The sequence below is a fragment of the Nicotiana sylvestris genome, chromosome 12 (assembly GCF_000393655.2).
Source record: "Nicotiana sylvestris chromosome 12, ASM39365v2, whole genome shotgun sequence".
Classification (NCBI taxonomy): domain Eukaryota; kingdom Viridiplantae; phylum Streptophyta; class Magnoliopsida; order Solanales; family Solanaceae; genus Nicotiana; species Nicotiana sylvestris.
In genome coordinates this window covers 30,929,185-30,945,280 of record NC_091068.1, presented here as the reverse complement: position 1 = coordinate 30,945,280, position 16,096 = coordinate 30,929,185, and positions in this window count along the sequence as shown.

Sequence of the window (16,096 nt, the reverse complement as noted above, 5' to 3'; positions counted from 1 at the left end):
TGTATGGCTAAAAAGAAAAGGAGTATCCAAAGTTTAAAATAATTTGGAGGGTTAAACAGTACAACTCTTGGAATCAAACTTTCTTTTCACAACTTCTGCCCCAGTTCTTCTTACTTGGGGATTTTTTATTTTTTGTTGCACTATGACCGAGCCGTGAGGCGCCTACGTATCCTTCTTTGAGGAATCAGGTCAAACGTAGTTCCCAATTCCTTTATTTTTCTTGTGATTTTTCTTTTGTCTTTATTATTGTTTTTCTCTCTTTTTATCTTTTATTTTAATTACTGACTTCAAAAGAGGGATATGAAAGAATAAATAAGGCTCAAAAGAGTAAGCAAAGGTTAAAGGGTTTTGATAGAAGAAAGAATTGCCTCCGTCATTTCATTCTCCGATAAATGCCAACCACAAACAAATGACAATTACAATCAAAAGAGATCATATATAATATCTCTTAACTGCATCGGAATTGATAGCCATGTCGACGCATTTCCCTTCGATATCTGTTAAACATAAAGCGCCATTGGACAATACTCTGGTTACAATGAATGGTCCTTGCCAATTCGGGGCGAACTTGCCCTTTGCTTCTGCTTGGTGTGGCAGGATTCGTTTCAACACTTGTTGCCCCACTTCAAATTTTCTGGGGCGCACCCTCTTGTTGTAAGCTCTTGCCATTCTCCTTTGATATAACTGGCCATGACACACAGCTGCCAATTTCTTTTCATCAATCAAGCTCAACTGTTCCAAATGGGTTTTGACCCACTCATCATCATCAATCTCAACCTCGGCGACAATCCGAAGGGATGGAATTTCCACTTCCGCCGGTATTACTGCTTTTGTTCCATATACCAACAAATAAGGGGTTGCACCTACTGAAGTCCAAACGGTAGTGCGATAACCCAACAATGCAAATGGTAATTTTTCATGCCATTGCCTGGATCCTTCTACCATCTTCCTCAATATCTTCTTGATGTTCTTGTTGGCTGCTTCAACAGCTCCATTTGCCTTGGGATGATACGATGTGGAATTACGGTGTGTAATCTTAAACTGTTCACATACTTCTCTCATCAAATTGCTGTTAAGATTAGCACCATTGTCCGTGATTATCACTTTCGGGATCCCAAATCTACAGATGATATGGGAATGGACAAAATCCACCACTGCCTTCTTGGTTACTGACTTGAAAGTTTTGGCTTCAACCCACTTAGTAAAATAATCGATGGCCACCAGAATGAACCTGTGACCGTTTGAAGCTGCCGGCTCAATAGGCCCAATGACATCCATGCCCCATGCCACAAATGGCCATGGTGCTGACATTGTGTGCAATTCCGTTGGTGGAGAATGAATCAGATCGCCGTGTATCTGACACTGATGGCATTTCCGCACAAAATTGATACAATCATGCTCCATAGTGAGCCAATAATACCCTGCTCGAAGAATCTTCTTCGCCAATATATATCCGCTCATATGTGGCCCACAAACTCCAACATGTACCTCTGTCATAACTGTCGTGGCTTGACTGGCATCTATACATCTCAGGAATCCCAAATCTGGGGTTCTTTTGTACTCTTTGACGTCAAAAAACCATGGTTCGCCATCCACTTCTTCCTCTATCATGTTGCAATAGGCATGCTGATCACGAACCTGGATGTGCAATGGGTCAACATGAATTTTGTCTGGGTGATGCAACATTGATGCTAAAGTGGCCAATGCATCGGCAACCTCATTGTGAACTCTTGGCATGTGTCTGAACTCCACTGATCGAAATCGTTTGCTCAGATCGTGCAAACATTGTCGATATGGTATGAACTTCAAATCTCGTGTTTCCCATTCACCCTGAATTTGATGCACCAGGAGGTCCGAGTCCCCCAAGACCAAGACGTCCTGGACATCCATGTCTGCCGCTAATCGCAAACCCAAAATGCATGCCTCATACTCAGCCATGTTGTTGGTACAATAGAAACGCAGTTGAGCTGTAACAGGATAATGATGTCCTGTTTCAGAAATAAGCACTGCTCCTATTCCAACTCCCTTCGCATTTGCGGCTCCATCAAAGAAAAGCTTCCAACCGGGTTCCTCAGGTAACTCCAACTCATCTATATGCATTACTTCCTCGTCAGGAAAATACGTCCTCAACGGCTCGTATTCTTCATCAACAGGATTCTCAGCCAAGTGATCTGCCAACGCTTGGGCCTTCATGGCTGTCCTCGTCACATAGACGATGTCAAACTCCGTGAGTAATATTTGCCATTTTGCTAACCTTCCTGTAGGCATAGGTTTTTGGAAAATATACTTTAACGGATCCAAACGGGAAATGAGATAAGTAGTATATGAGGATAAATAATGTTTCAATTTCTGGGCCGCCCAGGTTAGGGCGCAACATGTCTTCTCGAGTTGAGTGTACTTAACCTCATATACTGTAAACTTCTTGCTGAGATAATAGATAGCTTGCTCTTTTCTTCCTGTAATGTCGTGTTGCCCCAACACGCAACCAAACGAATTCTCCAAGACCGTTAGATAAAGAATTAATGGTCTTCCCGGCTCAGGGGGAACCAATACAGGTGGATTTGATAAATATTCTTTGATCTGGTCGAATGCCTCCTGGCATTCCGCCGTCCATCCTATTGCAACATCCTTCTTCAACAGCCGAAAAATGGGTTCACAGGTTGCTGTGAGTTGAGCAATAAATCTGCTGATGTAATTCAACCTTCCCAACAGACCTATTACTTCTGTTTTGTTCTTCGGCGGTGGCAACTCTAGGATAGATTTGATTTTTGATGAATCCAGTTCAATACCTCGCCGACTGACAATGAATCCCAAAAGTTTCCCAGATGGAACACCAAATGCGCATTTCGCTAGGTTGAGCTTAATATCATACATTCGAAGTCTTTGAAAGAACTTCCTTAGGTCTGATACGTGGTCTTCCTGATGCTTGAACTTTATGATTACATCGTCTACGTACACTTCAATTTTTTTGTGGATCATGTCATGAAACACAGTGGTCATTGCTCTCATGTACGTTGCCCCAACATTCTTCAAACCAAATGGCATTACCCGGTAGCAATAATTTCCCCATGGCGTAATGAAGTCTGTCTTTTCCGCATCTTCCTCATCCATCAGAATCTGATGATACCCAACATAGCAATCCACAAAAGATCCGATCTTACGTCCGGCACAATTGTCGATCAAGATATGGATGTTGGGTAAAGGAAAGTTGTCTTTAGGGCTTGCCCTGTTCAAGTTGCGGTAATCAACACACACCCTGATCTTTCCATCTTTCTTTGGTACCGACACCACATTAGCCAACCAATCAGGATATCGAGTGACACGAATAACCTTTGCCTGCAGCTTCTTGGTTACTTCCTCTTTAATCTTCACACTCATATCCGTTTTGAACTTCCTCAATTTTTGCTTGACGGGAGGGCATGCCTGGTCAGTGGGCAATTTATGAACCACTAAATCTGTGCTTAACCCCGGCATGTCATCATACGACCATGCAAAAACATCTTTGAACTCAATAAGTGTTTTGATCAATTCCTCCCTGATATTTGGTGCAATGTGGGTGCTTATTTTAGTTTCTCTGATATCGTCGGCATCCCCTAAATTGATGGCTTCTGTGTCATTTAAGTTGGGTTTGTATTTTTCTTCAAACTGGCTTAACTCCTTGTTTATCTCCTCGAATGCTTCATCCTCACCGTATTCCGATTCATTATCATAATCGACCTCTTGTATGGTTAGCTCGGAATCAGATTGATCTTTTAGACTAGGTTGAAGATCTGTTGTGCATACCATGTCATTAGAACCAGTATGAAAAGAACTGTTCAGAAAAAAGAAACGAAAGAAACAAAATTAAAATAATAAAAGATAAGATAAGAAATAAAGAAGAAACTTTTCGTTTTATTGAATTATGGGATAACAAGGTTTCACACTGTATTGAACATAATAAAAAGAAATATGGATTACAACCCTGGAATAATCCAGAAAACAGAAAAGGAAAATCAGAGCCAACTACCAGGACTCCCTCCAAGTAGGAAGAGGAGTAGCTATCCAATTGTTGACCTTGACCTTAGGACCCACAAATTGTATGTCTGCCTTACTGGAACCCTCTCCAACTTCTATCATGTTGACGTCGGCAAACACTCTTCCAAAGCTCTCATTCAAATCTCCGTTTGGTCCCATCAGAGGTCCAAGAACTTCTGGGACCAGCTACTTTCTGCACCCTGCTTTGACAAATGATCTGGACAGGCGTGGAACTGGTTTAGGAAGGACCCAAACTCTTTTCTTCAATTTGCGGGCTCGCTTCACATCCGCTGCGGTTGGCTTGAATCTCAACCCAAAAGTTTCCAGGTTCTTGGGCAAAGAAACTAGCTGGATCATTCCCTGCAGATCAACCCCCAGACCTTTCCCTGGTACAAACCCATTATTCAACATTTCTGATGCTATTATGAAGGTTGCAGCTGTGATTCTGGGAAGTGGAAGGCCCTCGCCCTCAGGAATTTTGTCTACTGAGACTACATCAAAAACCTGATAAACCCATGGGCCCTTATCATCGTCGGTTTCTATGAAGGGCACAATAGCATCACCGACGGCGTGTGTGCCGTCATCCCCGTGTACCACAATCTCTTGTCTATCCCATTCAAATTTGACCATTTGATGTAGTGTAGAAGGCACTGCCTTAGCTGCATGGATCCATGGTCGCCCCAACAAAAGATTGTACGACACTGCCACATCTATTACTTAAAATTCCATGGTGAACTCGACTGGGCCAATGGTTAATTCCAGTATGATATCACCTACTGTGCCAATGCTGCCCCCATCAAAACCTCGTGTTCTTGTGGATCCTATCATCAACAACTTTTAGCTTGTTGAGAGTGGCCAAAGGACAGATATTGGCACTTGACCCGTTATCAATTAATGCTCGAGTGACCACCGATTCTTCGCATTTTACCGTCAGATAGAGTGCTCTGTTGTGTTCAGTACCCTCTACAGGTAACTTATCGTCAGAGAATGTCACTCTGTTTACTTCAAAGATCTTGTGTGCTACTTTCTCCAAATGGTTCACTGAGAGCTTGTCTGGGACATAGGCTTCGTTCAGGATCTTCATTAAAGCCTGACAATGATCGTTCGAATGGATTAACAAAGATAGCAACGAGATCTGGTCTAGGGGTTTTCTCAATTGCTCTATAATTGAGTAATCCTGCGCCTTTATCTTCTTCAAAAATTCCTCTGCTTCTTCCTCCGTCACTGGTTTCTTTATTGTTTCAGGATTGACCCTTCTCAATTCTGTGGGAGCAAAACACCTTCCCGATCGAGTTAACCCCTGTGCCTCGCATACGTCTTCCATAACCTCCTTCCCCTTATGCGTCACTGTTACTTGACAGTAATTCCACGGCACAGCTTTCTCACTTGTTATCGGCAACTGTATGACCGGCTTGATAACAACTGGTTCCACGTGGACCCCTTTTACTACCAACATTGGTTTGTTTGCTACTCCCTGCAACACTGCTCTGACTGACTCTGGCTTCTTCACAGTAATAGACGATCCCTTCCCTGCTACCACAAAGGGCTTGTCATATACCTTTCCCGACTATACCACTGCCTTTCCATTGGTCTACTCTTCATTAGCATTGGCGCAAATCATCATTACCGTTTGTGAGGGTGTTTTTGGTTTCCCTCCTTCGTGCACTAGTTCGATCATATGGGCTTCATGGTGCACCGGTAACGGATTTTCATTGACGTTGGGTGTCTCTGGTGCTTGAACCTCGATCCTATTTGTGTCAATAAGATCTTGTATGGCAGTCTTCAACTTCCAACATTTCTCAGTATCATGCCCGGGAGCACCCGAACAATATTCGCAGCTTACTGAATGGTCCAGATTTCTGGGAAGGGGATTTGGCAATTTGGTTTCAACAGGACTTAGTAGGCCTATCTGCTTCAACTTGTGAAACAGAGTAGTATAGGTTTCTCCCAACGGAGTGAATGTTCTTGGCTTCTGCATCCTTTCGTTCCTGAAAGCCTGATTTCCGCAGAAGTTTGGCCCTAAAGGATTCTTGTAGGCCCTCGGTGGTGGATATGTGTTTTGTGGAGGTGGATATGTGTTTTGTGGAGGTATATATGTATGTTGGGGAGCCGGTACACGCCATTGCGGATGAGACGGAGGCTGGGTGTAAGTTTGGGTGTGATGGACGGAAAAATGTTGTTCTTGTGGTGGGTAGTAGGGTTGTGGAGGGTTGTATGGATTGTGTGGGTAGTTTAGATGATGGGGTCTGGGTTGGTAATGAGGGGAAGGACCTTTAGATCTAGACCAATTGCCTGCCTCTATTGTCGTGACCTCCTCTCTCCTTTTCTTTCCGAGCGCACCTCCTGTCCCTCTTCTATCATACCTCCCATTTTCACCACTTCATTGAAGGATTTTCCAACTGACGTCACCAAGTGACCGAAGTAAGTCGGCTTTAGAGTTTGTAGAAAGTAATCTACCATTTCTCCCTCTCTCATTGGAGGATCAACTCTGGCTGCCTGTTCTCTCCATCGGAACCCAAATTCCCTGAAGCTCTCTCCGGGTTTCTTCTCAAGCTTTAGCAATGTGAGATGGTCTGGGACTATCTCAAGGTTGTATTGGAAGTGTCCTGCGAAAGCCTGTGCCAAGTCATCCCAGGTGTACCACCTGCTCGGATCTTGTCTTGTATACCACTCCAGTGCCGACCCGCTTAAACTCTGGCCAAAGTAAGCTATCAATAGCTCATCTTTCCCCCCTGCTCCCCTCATTTTGCTACAAAAGCCCCGTAGATGTGCCATAGTATCGCCATGCCCTTCGTACAAATCGAACTTGGGCATCTTGAACCCTGCTGGTAATTGAACGTCAGGGAAAGGGCATAGATCCTTATAGGCCACGCTGACCTGGTTGCCTAACCCGTGTATGTTCCTGAAGGACTGCTCCAGGCTTTTAAATTTCCGCATCACCTCATCCTGCTCTGGGCTCTTAGCCGGTTTTTCAATCTCTATTGGGACCTCAAAATGGGGATTATAGGTATGTGGCTCGGGTGCTTTGAATGTGAGTTCAGGGGTAATATTGTGTGTCGTGAGCCTGAAACAGTGGCTCACTGGATGATCTGTGCAATGGGGCTGAGGGAGGTGCCACAAAGACGGGAACATTTGGTGGAGAAGGGTTTTGACTGGGTGGTGGAGCTTGGGGATCATAAGCCTCTCTTCCCTGATAGTAGTGATGGCTTGGGAAACTCGTTGAAGGACCGGGAGAGGGGTATTCTGACGTGTGTCCTGGTTGGAGAGTAGGAGTAACAGGTAGTTCCTGCCCCTTTTGGGCTCTAGCTAAGGCTATCTGCATTTCATTCATTTCCAGCCTCTCTTTTCCATTTTTTCCATGGCTTCCTTCAGCATCCGATTTGCCGTCTTTTCCGACTCAACACTATTGTCTGAACCAGTCATGCTTTCTGGTATGGGCCCTTTTGATCTTGTTTGATAACGGTACGGTGCCAGTACGCTTTAATAAACTAACTGATATTGATTGGAAAAACAACAAACTTGTCAGTGTTAGAGTATTAACAGATATTGTATTTGCACGTTGGGGGGGATGCAATGTTCTTAGGCAGTTAATCATTTCTAACATGTTTTTGCTCCGACCGCATGCATCATCCCGGCTTATTTTATTTATGCCTTTTTCGAGTGTTTCAGGGACCTTTCTTTTCTTCTTCTCTCTCTTTTTTTTTCTTTTTTTTTTAATTACGGTCGAATCCTATAGAGATTGCCTACGTATCGTGACCCCGCACGAATCAGACCAAGCGTAGTTCGTGCCATAAGTAAAATAAAGACCCAATTTTACCTTTTATTACTCAAATATGCTATTACAAGCCATCATTTGAAAAAAAAAACGAAAATACAGACTCCATACTTTTTTAAGAATGTTTGAAGAGAACATAAGGGTAGACAACAGACTCTTGAAGAACAAACAAGTGCAGGATTTACCTAAGGATACATTAAAGCCTTGAATTTTGGTGCCCGCGAGGCATCATTCGGCCTTTCCCCGGGCTTTGGTGTTAGGCCTCTTTGCAAGCTTTTTAATTCCTCCATGATCTGGTGGACATAACCCATGACTGAGGCAAAAAGGATATCACGAGGCATTTCTTCACATGTTAGGCACTTCGTGGTGATGTAGCGCCCAATCTTATTGATCCTACCCCTGACTCTATCCCTCTCTATGCACAGCTGTTCTATTCGTTGATTCTTTAGTCCCAATATTCGAGTATTGTCAATGAGCTAATCTTGGAACCTCTCCATTTGTTCTTCCATTTGGGCTATTGACTCATAGCAGCGTTCCCTATCTGTTCTAGCATCCCGGGCTTATTTAAGGACCCGATCACTGAGAGTAGAATTTATTTCTCTCAATGTTGTAACACTCATTTCGTAATCCCTTTTCACTTGCCATAGGTGCTTTTTCCGTGCTGCTGTAACTTTTGCCCACCTGGTCCGTAATCTTACTATGCTAGCCTTGGATCTTTCCAAGTCTTTCTGGCCTTCAGCAACCTAATTCCTTAACCCTTCTATCAACCTTTTATCAGCCCGGCTTCTCAGTTGGTTGTCGGCATCCATTTTCATCTTCCGGATCTGAGCTTTGAGGATCTCGCTTTCTCTGGCTAATCTGTTCTTTTCTTCCTTGTTGGCAGCAAACTGCACTTTGTTTTCAAACTTCAGATCCTGAATCTATTGTTTCAGTTTGCCTATTTCGGCAAGATATCCCCGCTCTTTGGCCAACCAGTCCCAATGCTCTTGTGAGGACCTGACAAATTCTTGAAGGTGAGGTCTTTTAGCCGGTCTTCCAGACGACATTTCCCCTTTGTACCAAGCCTGATATCTGGGTGAAACTTCGCTCTTGCCTGATTCAGTACACAAGTATTTGCCTCTAAGTATTGACATTGGCTCCAAATCTGGTGGACCCTTGCTTCAGGAAACTGGCCATCGGAACTGATCTCAATCACTTGGGTGCTTAGATCCTCATCTTTCATCACTATCCGACACCTCCCAAGTTGCCTCAAAACCCGATACGGCGCATAAGGTTGAATGCTCTTAAGTCCCATCAAGAGAAAATGGGGCCTAGCTGCTGGCATGTATATGACTTCGTCGATCGGTAACCATCCCAGTGTCCACTGTATTTGACTGGCGTTGAGGGTCCGAAAATATGAGGTCCATGCAGAGACTCCTTCAGGTAGGTGGGCCTCATTAATTCTGGTGTAGAACTCCTCTATGCAGGTCTTTTCAGAAGATCCATGACTCAGGAACTGGGATCGGTGACATAGGTGTTCGGTCATCCACATTTGCAACAACAAGTTGCAGCCTTCGAAAAAGTTTCCTCCGACTTTGCAGGCCGTGAGAGCTCGGAACATATCAGATACAATCATGGGCGCCAGCGTGCTATCTTTTTGAGTGAGCAAAGTACTGACAACCCCAGCTATCTGTATGTTGATATTCCCGTCTTTTCTTGGGAACACTAAGAGCCCTAAGAAGGTTATCATGAAAGCAACCCGTCTATGTTCATCCCACTTTCGATGGTTACTTTTTCTGCACAACTTGTTTTCTGGCTTGTCGAATCCTCCTATGTGACCATATCTTTGGTATATGAAACTCATAGTGCAAACACCTTTTGCCAAGTCAGGGTTATGGATTGTTCTGACTATCTTTAATGAGTCCAAAAACCGGTGTACCGCTACGGCTCTTGGAGCAACCAGGTATTTATGCCTCAATGGGACCTCAGTACTGCCGATGTACCCTGCTATTTCCTTTAAAGTTGGGGTAAGTTCAAAGTCCGAGAAGTGGAAGACATTGTGCGCAGGATCCCAGTGAGGGACTAGTGCCCTTATAATATCTTCTCGAGGCCTGATATCCAACAAACTCGTGAGACCTTTCAGATGTTTCTTGATTTCGTCATGCCCTTCTTTGCCTAAATCATTCCACCATAGCCGCAACTGGAGGGGAATTTTATTCATGATTGAAAAAGGTTCATTTTGAGTCGTGCTCATTCTGCACATTTATTAATAAGATTTAAACTAGCGAAAATTTATTCGAAAAAAAATATGATCATTTTTCCTAAAAAAGAATTTCTGAATCACGACTCTCAGCACTTCAGGGACGAAGATTTTAAGGTTGTGTGATTTAATAAAAATAAGAAGTGGCCGTTTATACAAAGGCAACCTTCCGGAGTTCCTTTTGGGAACACTCGGCTATTTTTGATATAAACAGCATCACCCGACTCTATGACAGAAAAATAAAAAATTTGACATTTTTATTATTTATTAATTTCTACAAAAATGGGAGGTTGGACCCGACGAGGGTTGCCTACGTATCTCACGTCCTGTGAGAATCAAACGCGTAGTTCGCCCAACATAAACTAAACTTGTAAACAAGACTTTTTTTTTCAAACATATGAAACTAAAAAAAAACATTTTCATTTTTTTTTTCAAAATTTCGGCAGGGTTTTGATACTACTCGGACATTGGTTTTATTTTTCTAAAAAGTAGTTATCTCCCTACACTGCTATTTTTCTCTCTTTTTTTTTCACAAAATTTTTCAAAAATTCTTGATTTCAGAAGCCGGTCAGCATGCAGATCTGAAGCAAATAAATGCGCACAACACACAGGATGCAGCAGGATGGTCTTTTTCCATTTCAGGTTGCTAGTCCTAGACGAACCCAAACCCTGTGTTGAGTCCCCTAAGTCAAATGCAACATGATGCAAATAAGCGTTCTTACTAGGGATCCGGCATGAAGTCACGTTATTCTATGTTCAAAACCTGGGTCTTTGTTCTAAACAGTGCACCCGAGCGGACAACTCGAGTTGAGGAAGGAGCTCCTTTCCGGGAACCAAAAGGCCAGCCGGCTTAGAAACTTTCCGAGCCTCTTTTATTTAGGATAGGACACTAACAGAATAGGGAGTCTTAACTAGTAAGCACATCCCCGGAGGTAAGAAGAGAAGGTTTCGGCACAGTTTATATGTACAGTTCAAATAATATCAAAGTAGTAAAAAGCATCATTTTGCATATTAAGCACAGATCATAAGAGAATATCATATAATAAAGCCAAAATACAACAATTTATCAAGCTCGAATTTCTAGCCCTGAACCAGTGGTTCCGGGAGTTATTTCCCCAGCAGAGTCATCAGAGCTGTCACACCTCCTTTTTTACCCGCACCACCTTAAAAGGGCGCGGAAGGGAGTTTTTTCCACTTAAAGGACAATCGAAACGGGATTTATTCATTTTATTCAGAGTCGCCACTTGGAAGATTTAGGGTGTCCCAAGTCACCAATTTAATCCCGAATCGAGGAAAATATTCGACTTTCCAAATGAAGTCTGCGAACCAGAAATTCTAAGTAAGGCATTCTGTTGACCCGAGGGAAGGTGTTAGTCACCCCCGAATCCCGTGGTACTAGCACGGTCGCTTAAACTGTTGTAATGGCTAAAATATCTGATTTTAATATATGTTCAAAAACTATAGTGCAATTTCAACTTTTAACCGCTTTATTATTATTATTATTTTTATAGAGAATTGCAACATCATGAAAATATATCTCGAACCATGTCACATCAATGTACCCGTGGTTATCGACATATTTCGACTATGTTGAGATTTGGATTTGGGTCACATAAATGTGCACCCGAGTTTTAAGAAAATTAAATTATTAAAGGCGCGCCTAAAACGACTAGCATATCACTTACTTTGGGTAGGGCCGTAAAATTTTGCTAAACGATCCATTCCGAAGTCTAAGCAATTTTAAAGTAAATATTTACCGAGGGCCACGCAATTTTTATATTTTTACTTGGCGAGGCTCATCTCATTCTTTTTAAAAGAACGGTCCTAAAGCGACTACATTTCTATTTAGGTTGTTCTCTAAAATAAAAGAAAGTGATCCTAGTTAATTACATGCTAAAAAAACGTAACATTAATTGCTAGACTAAGACAAATGTTATTGGAAGAGAAGATTACTAAAATTGAAATTATAAATAAAATACAACATCGACAAAGGACATATTCAAAAAAAAAACTAATTAACCTATAGCTAGATTAAACTCGCATGGTTAGACAAATTGATTCATTGGGACTAAATTCTTTTCAACTATTTGAAACTAAACCCACCTTAATTACTGATGCTTACAAAAATTTGTTGAAGCTAACTCGTTAACTTGAATAACCTATTGGATTAAGGCTCTTATCCTTTCTACATTGAATTGCGTTTCAAATATGTCAAGCCTACAGAATCTATAAAATTAATGGCCTTTTTATTTCTGCTTAAAACTGGCAGAACTAAACCTATTCAAACAATTACCCCTTCAAACCAAACAAATCCCCTTTTTAAACAAACGAGCTGCCTGAACCAAACCTTAATACCTAATTCACACAATTAGTCTAAATTTATGCCTTAATTAAGTTTATCAGTAGGTTCACGATTATCTTGTTATTTCAGACTGATGCCGGCTCCAATTAGGATTACCTAAACTTGTTTAATTCCAACAACTCAATACTTAATTCGAAATGAAATAGAATTCTAACTAACATACACTGGAAAACTATTAATAGTTTACAAATTACAGTTTATAATCAAAAGAAAATAGTTCTATCCAAATATAAATTCCATCATCCATATTCTTAATTTTGAATTACAAAGATAGATTATTCAGCTGCCTATCATTTGGCTATTAAACATGCAAATACAAATTAAATATTTGACTACTTGATTATTTCTTTTCACTACAACAGCCGCATCACAATGATTCGAAAGTGTACCTGATAGTAGAAATAGAAGAATAGAGTGAAGATCAATATACCAATAGCTAACAACAGCGACAATCAGCACCAACAGAATGACAACCAACAGAAACAAACCCAACAATCAAACAATTCAGAAATCCCGTGAAGTAATGAAATGACAACAGAAAACTAATCACAGACAGATGCAAGGAAACAGTAGTTTTCTGTTTTGTCAATCACTCAAAGAAAGCAGCCTAAAACTCTTGAGCTTGAGAACTCCAACTCTTAATGCAAAGCTCTGTATTATTTCAAGTTCTATGTCTATTATTCTCTCTCTGCCTGATTTTTTTCCCCAGTATTTTTCCCTTCCTTCTCTCTTTTTTCTTGGTCCCCTTTCTTCTTCTGATCCTCCCCCTCTTTATACAATCTGCTCGACCCTTATTCTTTTCAACAAAATCAGAAAAACCCCACTAGAAATCTGCTCTTTCTTACTTTAAATCCCACTAAGGAAGCCTTTTCCCTGATTTTCAGCCTCTCCAATCTTTTTGTCCCCCATTAGTGCATTAATTAATTCATACTAATATCCCATTAACAAAGCACTAACATTAAAATACTATCCTAACTATTTCATTCCCATAATACCCCTGAAAACTCTTAATATTACTGCCCTCATAACACAAACACTACTTCATTACAACTTTTAAATCTAAAATTCTGTTTAATCTAACAGTTATCTAAGATTACTTCTGGCCAACAGCTATAACCAATTCAAATTATTCAACTCAAACAACATTTCACACTAGGACTCAAATCAGATTGAGTAGCATCAGAATAGGGATCAAGAAATAGCTATATTGGATTAACTAGAATAACCATTGTCATATATATACAAATCCTAGATACAGAACATTGTAAACACTTTGAATGGAAATATATGCAAAAGATGGTGAATAATTAAGAGAAAAAGGATCAAACACAACACACATGAGACCACTCGGACACTATTATCAACAAGATGCCAAGTGACTCAAACTATATGAACGACCTATTCAATTAATCGATTATATATTACAATTGACACTTAAACAAATCAGTAACAAAGCAACTATCAAACAATGTTATTGACGAACTTATAGACTAACATGGAATTAATTAAGCGACGAAATTTAGGACTCGATTTCACAATTTATAACACATACAGTTAAGGCGACTATAAATAATAGACAGAATCGGACCAAATAAAAGGTCCTTTGAAGATGAATAGAGTCAATTTGACTAAAAGCAATCAAAATCAACACAGTAAATAAACAGATACGTAAATAATGAAAACAAACACGAAGGAAAGAAAGAAAATACCTCATAATACCCGGACTATACGGACTTAGTCATCGAAATTCTGATTCGGACAATTTGAGGTCGAACAGACCTTAGTCGAAGTGTTCTCAACTGAAAACACTTCGATTAAGGTCGATTAGACCCCAACCTTCTATTCAATTTGGGCAGATTCCATGATTTGGGATTTTTAGGGTTCTTGAAGGTCTAATTTGGGGCTTGATCACTTCTGGTCAGATTCGAATCAAACCAAGTTTGGTTTGGTTACAAGTGAGGTCAGGAGAGTTACTGGTGGGATTTTGGGGTACATTAGGGTAGTTTTAGGTTTTGCTCGAATCTTCGAATGAAGATTCGAGCAGTTCCAGGAAGATTCGACCTAAACTACTACCGGATCCATAACGAGGATGGTCAGGAGAAACCATGGTATTGATTTGGAAGCCATCGGAGAAAGTTGGGTTTTCAGACCAAACTTTGATCTAAAATTCGAGATGTTGGGGCCTGATTCGAGGGAAACTAACATCAGATCTGGAAAGAGGATGTTGTGGGGAAACTATGGTATTAAGATTGGGTCATTTGGACCACCGGAACCGCCGTGAGGCGATTTCCGGTAGGCGGTGCACGGTGGCTAACAGTGGAGGTTCATCTGGTCTCTAAAGCTTAGAGACGAAGGTGGAATGAGGGGTATGGCCTAGGGGGTGTGGGGGTGATGGGTTAGGCTTATATACGAGGGGAAAGATTAAATCCTGGCCGTTTGATCAATTGAGATCAATGGCCTGGATTAATTCATTTAAACAAACGGTGTCGTTTGGTCTCTTTGAGAGACTGGGTTTACAGGGTAAAGTGGACCGGGTTGTGGAATCGGGTTTGGTCAAAGCTCTGGGAGCCATTGGATCAGAAACAACGAACGACCCCGATCAAATTCAACCATACGGCGTCGTATGGTTTGTCTTTGAAATTAACTGACCGGGCACCATCAAACGACATAGTATTTGCGTTATACTACGTCGTTTGATGGTCTTTGGGTTGACAGACCTGGGCCGGGTAAATGCTTTGTTTTGGGCCTGATTTTTTGTCAATTAAAATGGCCCAGTCCAATTTTCTTCCTATTTTTGTTCTTTTCTTCATTTTCACTAATTAATAAAACCAATTAAAAATTAATTAAAATGATCATTAATTCCTAATAAGTATTATCACATAATATTAAACACTAATTAGAAGTAATCTCACAAAATTAGACATTAAACGCCGAAGAAATTATATAAAAATATAAAAATCCTAAATGTATTTTTGTATATATATTTTTTTTTTATTTTATATAAGCCCATGATTAATTAATTCTAAAACGCCACATTAATTCCTAGCTGAATATGCACCTACATTACTATTTTTTGTATTTTTCCCTATTTAAAATAAAATAAACATGCACAAATAAAATGCCACGAAAAATTCAAAATTGCATACAAAGAAATATTATTTGTGATTTCTTTTGAAGTAGTTCTTGTCAGGCAAAAATCACGTGCTCACAGCTGCCCCTCTTTGTCCGAAAACACGAAGAGTTTTCGTGCAAAGATAAAGTGAGTGAATACGAGCAATTTTTGCCCGTTTGACTACTCCGTGTGAAGCATTTTTTTAAAAAGATTTGACCGAACCTCGCTTCAAAGGTTTCCTACATATCCCTGGCTAAAAGGGAATCATGTCCATGTAGTTCGGGAAGTTTTGGTAGCTGGGACTACCATGGGATTGTTGTTACTGTTGTCGCTCGCTGTTGCTACTGTTGACCGATCTCCTTATTACACCATGCCAAAAGAAAATAAGAAGCTAGACTAAACTTAGGAAGTATAAAATCTTATCTATTTTCTTCTTGCTCTGGTTGCCTTGCTTTCTTGTCGGCTTGTGTTTCCTCTGGTGCCTTTCTTTCGAAAACTGCTAGGGAGGACACTGGACTTTTGACTTTCTGAGCACAAGTTTTATTGTTCCGTTTTGTCTGCTGGGGATACTGCTTCCTACATTAAAGCTTGTTA